This window comes from Phalaenopsis equestris, unplaced genomic scaffold, assembly GCF_001263595.1.
Source record: "Phalaenopsis equestris unplaced genomic scaffold, ASM126359v1 Scaffold000050, whole genome shotgun sequence".
NCBI lineage: Eukaryota > Viridiplantae > Streptophyta > Magnoliopsida > Asparagales > Orchidaceae > Phalaenopsis > Phalaenopsis equestris.
This window is the reverse complement of record NW_018164492.1, coordinates 34054-45279: the sequence shown is the minus strand read 5'-3', so window position 1 is coordinate 45279 and position 11226 is coordinate 34054. Positions and strand designations below refer to the sequence as shown.

General features: G+C 34.1%; 1 long non-coding RNA gene across 2 annotated transcripts; it reads left to right on the top strand.

Moving 5' to 3' along the window:
- The first annotated feature begins 1165 nt into the window (after window positions 1-1165).
- LOC110019119 lies at window positions 1166-4815 on the top strand. 2 transcript variants are annotated; one of them, XR_002293427.1, is made up of 3 exons: window positions 1166-1598; window positions 1708-1854; window positions 4299-4815. It is a non-coding gene; the product is annotated as an uncharacterized LOC110019119 (long non-coding RNA). The 2 variants fall into 2 exon arrangements; XR_002293428.1 differs by lacking the exon at window positions 4299-4815 and adding an exon at window positions 2391-2433.
- Window positions 4816-11226: the final 6411 nt, after the last annotated feature.

The window sequence follows — 11226 nt, the reverse complement described above, 5'->3', positions numbered from 1 at the left end:
GTGAGAGCCGGTATCCTCCCAGCCTAGCCGCAGAATAAGTAACCAAGCATAGGATTAGTCAATTTTCTTTATGCCTGGACCAAAGGGTAAAGAATATGTATGCTCCTATTTGACACAATATAAATTGAACTAATTCATTTTATCCATTCACTATAATTTCTTGACAAGGAGAAGTATGATTTCTTATATATTGAATATCACAATTAAACCCTACTTTATATCATTAGTTATTTATTAGTTATCCAAATTATTTACTTATTTCAATTGCCTATTAGTGACAGATAAACAAATTTAACGTCGTCGTTGTAGTTGAATTATTACTTTTTATTAAGCCTTAGTCCATAGTATTCTATTTCTCCCTGTGGGATCGATAACTAGGACTCCATTAGAGCCCTATATTACTTGAGTGATACGTATACTTGCGTTGACAAATTGGACTTTGACATTATTGAATATTATATCTATACATCTTTATTAAATCAAACACATATTTATAAAGTCGCAGTCAATATTTTGAAACCGTTATTAGAATTTAACTCTTCTAGTAGCACCATCAAATTCTTGTAATTGTCGATTTACAAAAAGAAAAAGGTCGGTCAGTCGATTGACCTTTGCTCTAGGAAACCGATCGGCTTTGAGAGAGGTTGTCGGTCTGCCTTAAGGTGGTTGGTAGGCATATTGATTCCTTTGTTATTTCTAGAGATTTTTGTGGATTTTTGGGGTAGTCGTTTGTTCGCTTGTATGTGTGAATGTCTATCTTGTTGGACTAGGTAATCCTTTAGTTATCAGAATGAAATTTAGTTAACCTTTAGCCCTTTGTTCGGTTGGCTACCGATTGACTGGTGGTTCTTTAGCTGGTCGGTCTTATGAGTACTCTTGTTTTTTAGTTAAAGGGATGATTCTCATTTTTCTTTTAATTTGGACCGCTAGATCGTCTCGAGATTTGTGTTGATCATTTTTTAGTGTACATTTTAAGTTCTAAATTTTCTTATTCTTTGGTAGCAACAGTGGCAATAAGAAAAAAAAATTTAATGTAATAAATCAAATTTTATTAGTAATAATTTAATGTTATGATAAGATTCCTTTAGATTTTTTTACTCATGACACTTATATTATGACACTTATATTTATGGCATAAGGTGTCGTTCTCATCATTTCGAGTCAGTCTCTCCTTGTATTCACTAACTTTTTGTGATTTCCTTAATGAGAAGGGATTTTATTTGATGCAGAAACACTTTGATTGGGCTAAGTTGTCGGCTGTCCTTGGAGTAAAACATCGTCGGCCTGAAGGAGAGCTGAAGAAGAAGAAGTTGGATAAGAAGCCAAAATCCTTCGAGCGAGTGGAGGTAGAGGAGTCTTCTAAATCATTTCAAGAGACTATAAAGAAGGATCAAACCAAAACTGGGAGGGAGCTGGTGGCTAAGTGGTCGATCCACCAATAATGACTCCTATTGAAGTCCAGGGTTCAACCGGAGATTGTGAGTGTTTCCCCACAGACTGATGCACCAAGAGTCAATGGGAGTGATCTTCTGATCAACTAGAAGGGATCGGTCAAGAACTTCTCATCATTGGATGTGGGTAGAGCTTCCTGATCCGAGGTAAAGCAGATCCTGGGTACACAATTTCTATCATTTTTCTTTTAATTTAATAGTTTTCTTTTTTCCCTTCAATTTTTGTTTCTTACATTTTTTGTTTTGTTTTTCTTAGAAAAGGAGCTTACATCAGATACAGGAAGAGCTGCTACAATAGTATTAATACCATTATCTGGTGCAATATTTAGTGCAGTGACCTCAAGTGCTACACTAAGGGTCTCATGTGAATTCTTGGTTGGCTCTATAACCTGCACGACAAACGGTAAATATCTCAACCTTGTAGTGAACCAACGGGTATCCCCTGTTCTCCTACTTCAATGGATTTGAGGGTAATAAAAGTAGAGAAATTCTTGCATCGCTTGCTCAGATGTCTGAGAGATTCAGGCACGAAACTTCTCTTAAGAAGAGGACATTTTTCTCTTAAAGAGGAAACTGCTCTAATGATCTCTTGGTCTGTATTAGCATCATCATTTATTTTAGGCGTAAAGTGACCAGCATCTTGAGGGGAGAATGACATCTTAGTAATCCTGGCTAACACATGTTCCACGCAACGGAACAACATTGCAGAGCCATTCTCAGCCAAGGGAATCTAAGTCTTCTTTTAACTGGAACCAAAATAGGCAACGAAACCTTTTTTTTATCCTAATGTTGAGACCGCAACAGCTTGCTCTTAGTTCTCCGGGCTTTTTTGCCCAGTCTACTAATGTGTAGATAATCATGCTAATATTTCTTGATGATTTACACATTTTTATGGATGAGATTGCACTTTAATGAAAGGTGTTTTTATGTTTTTTGCAGTGCATGTAATAGAAGTGAGGAAACATGGAGGAGACTTGGAGCAGAAGGAGATTATTGAGGACTAGTGTCCAAGCGCCAAACTCCTGAGTGCTTAGGTGTCAGTCCCTCCCTCAGACAACCCGAAGTGGTTGGTGCCTACGCGCCGGATCAATGGGCGCCTAGGCACTAGCAACTTCCTTGAGCAGTTTTGGCAGTTCACAAAGCCTATTGTGAGGAGTTGTTAGGAGGGCGTGGAGTGGTTCTTATGCTGAGTAATAGAGTTTATAAATAGAATGTATCAGGGAATTAGTGGGATTGATGCCCATGGGGTAAGATTGGCGCAGGTAGGGCTTAGGATTGATGAGGGTTTTTCATTTGAGGTTTTAGTTTGCTATAGAGTTCATTCTTCTTCTCCTAGTGTACATGATAGTAAGAGTCTTCAATAACAACAACCCATAAGTCAGGAGGAGCTTTGGTTGAGCATCTTTAGGCCATTTTAAAGTAGAGAAAGATAAGTAGTATTTGTCTTTATTATTGTATTTCATTTGTAAACATTTAGGTAGCATATTTTTCTTATTTCAATGAATTTGTGTGGTGTTTTTCTCATGCTTCTTGAGTAGAGTTCTTAACCTTTCCTTGTGATGATTAAGTATGATACATAAAAAAGCAAAGTTCTTTTAAATCACTTTTAATTATCAAATGTGATGATTAACCTTCAGTTCTTCATTTATCTTTCATTCAGGCCAAGTGAAATGTTAAAATGTGTTGTGAACCATAATAACTCAGGAGAGCTATGGTAGAATCTACTAGATTAGTCATATTGAACTAAGGGGTATAGGTTGAAATGCCTTGTAGGGAGATGTAAATGTTAGATAAATATGCTTTGATGAGTTAGTTATTGGATTTAAGGAATTAAAGTCATTTTAAACAATCTTCTTTATGCACTCAAGGGAGGGTAAAGAAGAGTGTTGTTCCTATTTTTCACTGACTTATTTTATAATTTGCACTTTACATTTATTGTAATCCACTTACATCATTGTAAGGAAGTGTATCTTAAGAACTTGATATTCGTCAATCCAAACTACATTAAGTAGGGGTAGTTGTGTAGTATTTAACTTTTCAATTGCCTTAGAAACTTTAGGATTACTTTATAGGACTTTAACACAAACTAAATTCTAGGCTAGGCTTATTTTGGAATTACCACGTTCTCTGTGGGATCAACTTTTTTGACTCTAAAATCTGATATTATTAAGACGACACATGCACTTGCGTGAGCCTTTAGTGTGTGGTTACACCTGAAAGCGGTATCAAGTTTTTGGTGTCATTGTCGGGGAACGACGATAACTTAATTTAGGAAAATTTTAGTTGAACATTGAGGTCTTTGATTTGAAAAACCTGTAGTGTTAATTTTTAGTGCTTTATTATTTATATTTTTTAAAAAAAACCTAAGAAAAATAAAAAAAAAATGTTTTTATTTGACTATGTGTAAACTTTTAGGGATCTCTAGTTTGTGTATGCGTAGTGCGGAACCTACATGACTTTCAACATATGATTCTGAGTTAGAGAGAACTATTAGGAAAATTAGAAAATAAAAGGGATTTGAACAACTTGTAGGAGAGACTGAGAACAATCTACCTAATAACCCAGAAATTCAGGAACCAACCCATCAACATCTAAATGCACATAGACCCTTAATATATTATTCTAATCCTACAACAAATTATATTCACTTAAGCATTCAAACATCAAATTTAGAAGCTAACAAGTTTGAACTGAAACCTGCTATCATCCAAATGATGCAGAAAACTGACACACCTAAAATTGTGTTATTATTATTATTATTATTATTATTATTATTATTATATATATATATAATGTTTATTTTTAATGATATTGCACTTTAATGGATTGTATTTTATGTGTTTTCAGTTTCAAGTACAAGAGATGGAGTTTTGGAGAAGGAGAAGCGAAAATGGAGCAAAATTGGTTCAAATGGAGCAAAGGAGCACACAGTGAACTGATGCTTAGGCGCCAGCTTCTGGCGCCTAAGAGCCAGACCTTGTACGCGGAAACAAAAAGCTCGATGTCATGGCGCGAGACCGTTATTTCATGCTTCTAGAAGGCCAGCCCCTAGGTTCCACGGATGGGCGCCAAAGTGCCAAAATTTGTTTTTTTTTAAATACAATGTAATTGGATGAATTTTGAAGGGGCGTCTGAAGTGACTCTTGGGAATTTTGAGGTTTATATTAAAAAGAAAGATTTTCAAGTGTTGGACTCTCTTCATTTGTGTGTGTTGGTGTCTCTTGCTGTGTGTGTGTTTGGTGTAATCCTAAAGGAAGAATAGAGAGTGAGGCTTGGTGTCTCTTCGTGTGGGAAGTGTCTTTTAGAGTCTTGGTGACTCTTGAGACTTTGAAAAGAAGTGTATGGGATTGATATTTGGTGTGCAAGGAGGTTGTAAATTTTCTGTAAAGATAAGTCTTGTACTGTTATTGTATTTGTTTTGAATTATTGCAATATAGTTGTGTGATTTGAATGTCATTTGCAATGAAGAATCCATGTGTCTTCTTCATGCTTAGTGAGCAATTTTCCTTATTCTTTCCTCTAGTGATGAAGTAGTGGCATGTGTGTGAAAATTTATTTTATGATAGAATAATTTTAATTTCTATTTGATGAGTAATATCTTCGTTGGTTCATTGACATAGCTAACTGGTCGTAGGTTATGTTAAAATCTATTTTTAAGTTGAGACTAAGACTTGGAAGTGCGGTGACTGCACAAAGTGAGTGCACTCGCGTTGTCTAGTTGTCTATGGTGAAGTAGTTCAGGCGGCAATGCAACTTTTAAAGGAAATATACTTCATGATATGTTTCTATTAGGAGCTTCTAGGTGACAATTGTTGTAAGTGAATGGGTTCCGTACCAAGAGTTGTAAGGCTTTTAACCACCTTCGCATCTCTGCTGGTTGTGTAAACCTAATAGAATACTAAACGTATATATACACTTGGGAGAGGGTAGGTAGACATATGATCCTTGTTGACACAAAAATTATTACATAATTCTATCGATTCTTCTACTACTTTTGCCACTATATTCATTGCAAGAAGGATAGCATTTTGATTATACAAGAACTTTCCAAAATTTAACCAACCTCCATAGATTAGGTTTTTATTTAATTTAGTTAACTTTAATTTTATAGCAAAGTAGTGAATTTATAAAAATCAAACTTTTCAGAAATTTCAGGCTAAGATGAGTTATTGTAGAGTAGAACTTTTACTGAAGTCGTTACGAATTAATATATTTCCCTGTGGGATCGATACTCAAGGATTTTGAAAGAACACTCTATATTACTTGAACAATGTGCGCACTTGCATGAAACCCCTAGTCTGTAAACTATAAATTAAATTCTAAACTATATATCAAATCCATTTTGCACACTAGTTGTATAAAGAAATTAGGTCATATTTTTGGCTAGGAAACTAAATTACTACGTAACAGCGAGTTGGGACAAGTTTTTAGCGTCCTTGCCGGGAAGGAAAAGTTGATTTGACTTACGTAAAATTTTAGTCAAACTAATTAGACTTAGACTTGAAAAATTGTAGTGTTGTTTATTTGTTTAAGTGATTGTTTGTGTGTTAAAAATTTTTATTTAAAAATTATTAATATATATATATATATACATATATTACTTTTTTAATGCATAGTTCAAGAGCTGCAGACCTTAAACCCAACAAATCAGAACTAAAGAGAGCTATTAGGATGATTATGAATCAAAAAAGACCCCATGAATTTATTGTAGAAATGGTGAATCAACAAAATAATAAATATGCTAGTAGCTTCGATATAGTAAACCCCAAGAGGGTAGTGAATTTTCATGAAACTAGCCATGAGATACACAATCACTTAGATAACCCTTTTTCCCATTTTTCTCAAGTTACAGATATTGTGAGAAATTTAGATAAAGACTTAGAAATTTATCCTCAAGGACCCATAGTTATTGAGGAAAATTCTTTTGGACAATTGATTGATGTTAATGGTTTTGAAACTAGCCATGAGATACACAATCACTTAGATAACCCTTTTTCCCATTATTACAACCCAGGTTGGAAGAATCATTCCAACTATAGTTGGACTAATAATTTTAGAGGAAGAAACCAATTATAGGAATATAATCAACTTAATCGGATATGTAATTGGACTAATCAGGGCAATTTTAACATTGGGCTTTTTTTTTCTCATAGATTTAACTTCAATCCATAGAATGAGGAGAAGAAGTTATAAGGGGCTGCAATAAAGAATACGAAAAATCAACTAGGGCAGATTGTTAACTCAATTAACAATAATCCTCCAGAGATTTTACCTAATGACCATGATATAAACCCTAAGGAGAAGAATGGCGGGCAACATAAAACTATCCAACTAAGAAGTGGAAGAGAATTTGAGGATATGGTTAAAAAGAACCTTGAGTTAAGAAAAGAGGAAAAGGAGATTGAAAGACCAATGGAAGAAATTTCTAAGGAATTAGAAAAACCTATTTCATCAACCAAGAAAAATATAGAAATACTACGTCCACTATTTCCTCAGCCCTAAGGGGAAGAATTAGAAGATAACTTGAGACAGAAGAGTAACCTAGTAGAATTTAATCCATAATAGAGAGAATCCAATCCAAAATTTAGGAGATCTTGAACTATCATATAAAGATCTATTTCTTATAATTTTTAAGGATGATATTAATATGTAAATTGAGGAAATTAATAGAAAAATATTGGATCTAGAAAAAAACATGACGAATAATAATTTGAATTAATCTAAAAAGGAAAAGTTGAAAGAAAAACTAGAATTAAAGGATTTAGTAGGAATCCTAGGATCCGGAAAAGATTTGGTGGTTGATCATGGATTTCTTAAATAAAATTTTGATCCGGAAGGAATCCTTTGTTGGGCTAGCGACGTTAAATCAAGTCCTTCGTGGGAGGCACCCCATGATTATTTTTGTTGGTGTGATTATTTGTGAGTTATGACTATTATCAGGTTGATGACGTTAAACTAAGCTTTTTGTGAGAGGTAGCTCATAGTTATCAATATGGATTGATTTAAATAATTTATTGTTATGATGTGTTTAAAGATGTGTGTTATGTTAAAAGTGTTGTGAGATAATGAGAACTACATTATGAGAAGAAGCACAAAACAATGATTTTAAGGCTCGATGTTCTGCATCCATGATAGAAATGTTTAAGCAAAATCAATGGATTTGAGGAAGTAAGAACATTGAAATTCTTCAATATCCTCAATATCAAAATTTTACTCATCGCTAACCCATGGATGAGAATGACATAGAAGATGAAGAAGTTAAAGAAGATGATGATGATGAGAGTGAGCAGGTGTTTTAGCATATGTGTCAAACTCCGATGTGTAGGTGTCTTAGTGATTGTTTATTTGTGTTGGATTGAAATATGTGTGTTGTAAGTGTGATGAAGTGATCATGTAATAAAGTGTTGGATTGAAATATGTGTTGTAAGTGTGATGAAGTGATCATGTAATAAACTACGTTTGTATTATTACTTGTATTGTAAACAAAAGAAAAAAATAATTCTTACTTATAGTTTCTTCATTGCAATGAAAAATGATATAAGTATTATATAGCTAAAGAGGATAAAAAAAATTTAGAAATTTCACCTAATGATGCCATGCACATATGAAAATCTAAGATTCTAATGGTTTTGCTAAATGTGCAAACCACGAAAAATTTTTGAGTTTTTTTTTTGCAAAATGGGCTTCAGAAAATCTCAAACGAAAAATTTTTGAGTTTTTTTTTTTTTTTTGCAAAATGGGCTTCAGAAAATCTCAGGTGGAATAAAACAAATTTTATTATAATTTCCATCATTACTAAAAAAATATATGCCCTTTGGATTGAGTATAACATAATGTATGACATCTTAAATGGTAATTATTTCTTGATACCAATACTCAAAAAAAAGATTACAGCGGTTGGCTAGAGGTTTTAACTATACCCAAAAGTAAAATTACGCAAAATAAAAACCTATGAATCCTCCACCTAGAGTTACAATGCATGCTAAGCAAATAAATCAAAGAAAAAAAAAACAATCATATATACTCCTATAATATGGATATCTTTTAGATCGTCAAACAATTCAAAGGTATAACAAAGGTAAAAGGAGAAAAAAATCATCAACTATATCTTAAAACCGGTAACTCTAAATTGTCTTCAATTTATTTACCAAGCGGGTGCAATAGGAGTGATACCAATACTTGGACTATCTAAATATGCCCCAGTTTTGCCGAAAAGTAAGCCGCTCTATTAACCTCCTTGTAGCAATTATACCACTGAAGGTTGAAACATGGTAATAACTGTTTAATTTTGCTCCATACTATATGATACTCCCAAGGTAAAATTTCTTTGCCAATACATATTTGAAATTTTAATAAAGAATCAGTTTAAATTTGCAAAAGTCTAACCCTCAAATGCTTTGCACTAAATATACAACAAAACAACAAACAATTCAAAATACATAATAGTAATAGATGGGCAAGGTGCCGAAAAAAACCAAACACAACTACCTTTGCAATCCCTTACAATTCCGCCAACTCCATCCATCCCTCTTTTAAAACATTGATCTAGATTAGCTTTATAATAAGGATAAGTCAGTTTGACCCATTTAAGCAGTCTCAACGAAAATTTACCAGCTTTCCTTTCCCCAACCAGATTAACCCCACACAGACTCTACATACCTTTAATGCATTTAACATCTTGATTGCTAAGCCTTAATTAATTTGCATATATAATATTTGATGTTCTCTAACACTCGGTCATTCGAGTGTTCTATCACATGAAGCTTCCTACTATTTCGTTCCATCCAAACAAACCAAAAGCAAATATAAGGTATCGTATTAAGAACACTGGTCTTTCCTTCCTAGTTATGCAAGCATTGGTTCAATGAGTGATACACAATATTGGGTATAAAAATATTAAAATGACATCCCAAGCTTCTTCAAATATAACTCGAGAATTTACAATATAAAAAAAAATATGAGAGATCACCTCCTATTGTCTACATATTTAACATATAGAGAGGATCCAAAGCCCTCTGGGTTTAAATAAATCATTAGTAAGGAGAAGATTATGATGGATCCTCCATGCAAGAAAGATTGACTAGGTTTAAAAATACTATTTCAGGTATGATCTCCTCTCCTATTACTATTATTAACATAATGCCTCCTTGCAATAGCTTTACTCATACACCTTGGCATTGCCTTGAACTATAATCACATCAATTTTAGTTTTATCAATAGGAACATTAGAAACATACTTGACTACATCAGAATTTAGCATGTCTCGTAGCTTGTTTAAATCGCAACATTCACTATATCAACTATACACAACTTTAAAATTTTTATCCTGAATCCCAAGAGAATTATGCCAGAGAGGTTCATGCAAATACCAATCATCATTCCAAAAGTTTAACTTTCCCTCACCCAGCTCCCACTTAATGAAGGCGCCATGTCATCTTTTGTGTCTTTGGCTTCAATTGACTAATTTTTTCTCCATTTTTGCTCCTCTTTCTCTTATACTCCATTTCTTGCACTTGAAATAAAAAATACAAAAAATAGCTTTCATTAAAACGCAAAATCTTTAAAAATAAGAATGAAATACATAGAAAAAAATAGGTAATTTTGAGGCGTGTCTCCCCCCTACACTTGTTGTCCATGTTCATCATCAATTCTTGTGCAATCAAAATGCTTTTAGTTATATGCCTACCTATAATGAATTTTGTTGATGTGGCAGATAGTAGAATTCATAATTGGTTGAAGCCCTTCACCAAAATTTTGCTATTATTCTTAGACGCCACGGTAGTAAGACTTATGGTTCTAAAGTTCTCCCATTTATGCCTTAAATTCTCTTTAGGAATTAACACTATGGAAGAACACCTTGAAGTAACTTTGAATTGCTAGTATAATTGCTAGTCAAAGTTCTGAGAAAAATAGGTTGAATACTGAATAGGCTTGATTGCCTTTTCCTTTTGCTTTCATTCCATTAAATAACAATATTACAATCTAATTTAGGTACAAAATAAAGTGCATAATCTATTTTAGGTAACTTAATAATACATACTCCTAATCTAAATATTCAGCTAAAAGGGAAATAAATCAGAATAAAGATATTGGAAATAAAAAAAAACTTCTAATTATAGAAAACTCCTAATTTAGCTGTCTGATTTCTGTCATTCCTGATTGACATTCTCCCTTAAATTGATACTGACTGATCAGGAAGCATCAATTTGCTAATAAGAAACTGATAACACTGTCGGGACAAAAAATCCTCAAGCCGTAAGTGCCGAAGCCTGAAAATGCCGAAGCCTAAGAGGGTCGAAGCCAAAATTTTGCCGAAGCCTAAGAATGTTGAAGTCTGAGGGTGCAGAAGCCTAAAAATGTCGAAGCCCGAGAGTGCCGAAGTCTAAAAATACTGAAGCCCGAGAGTGTCGAAGCCCAAAAGTGCCGAAGCCCGAGAGGTGGGTAAACTACGGATGAGAACAGTGAAGCGCGAGGATGTCTTTCATCGCCTGGAGGGCGAGGCGTAATAAGCTGAATTACGAATAGGCTCGATGCCTCTAGAAAAGAAAGTCTGAAAGTCGTGATCGTTGATGAAGGAAACCATGAAGAGAAGGAATCCTATAACGAACAATAGCAATCCCGTGAAGGAGTCTGAGTTCTGGATCAGGAGCTGATCGAGGTGCGTCGAGCCCTGCAGTTTCCTTGCAGTCTCCGACCTGTGACCAAACACAGAGATTTCGTTCAGGTAGAACATCATCAGTGCTCCGCACGTCGTCGCTACCGTCGAAGGCACAAA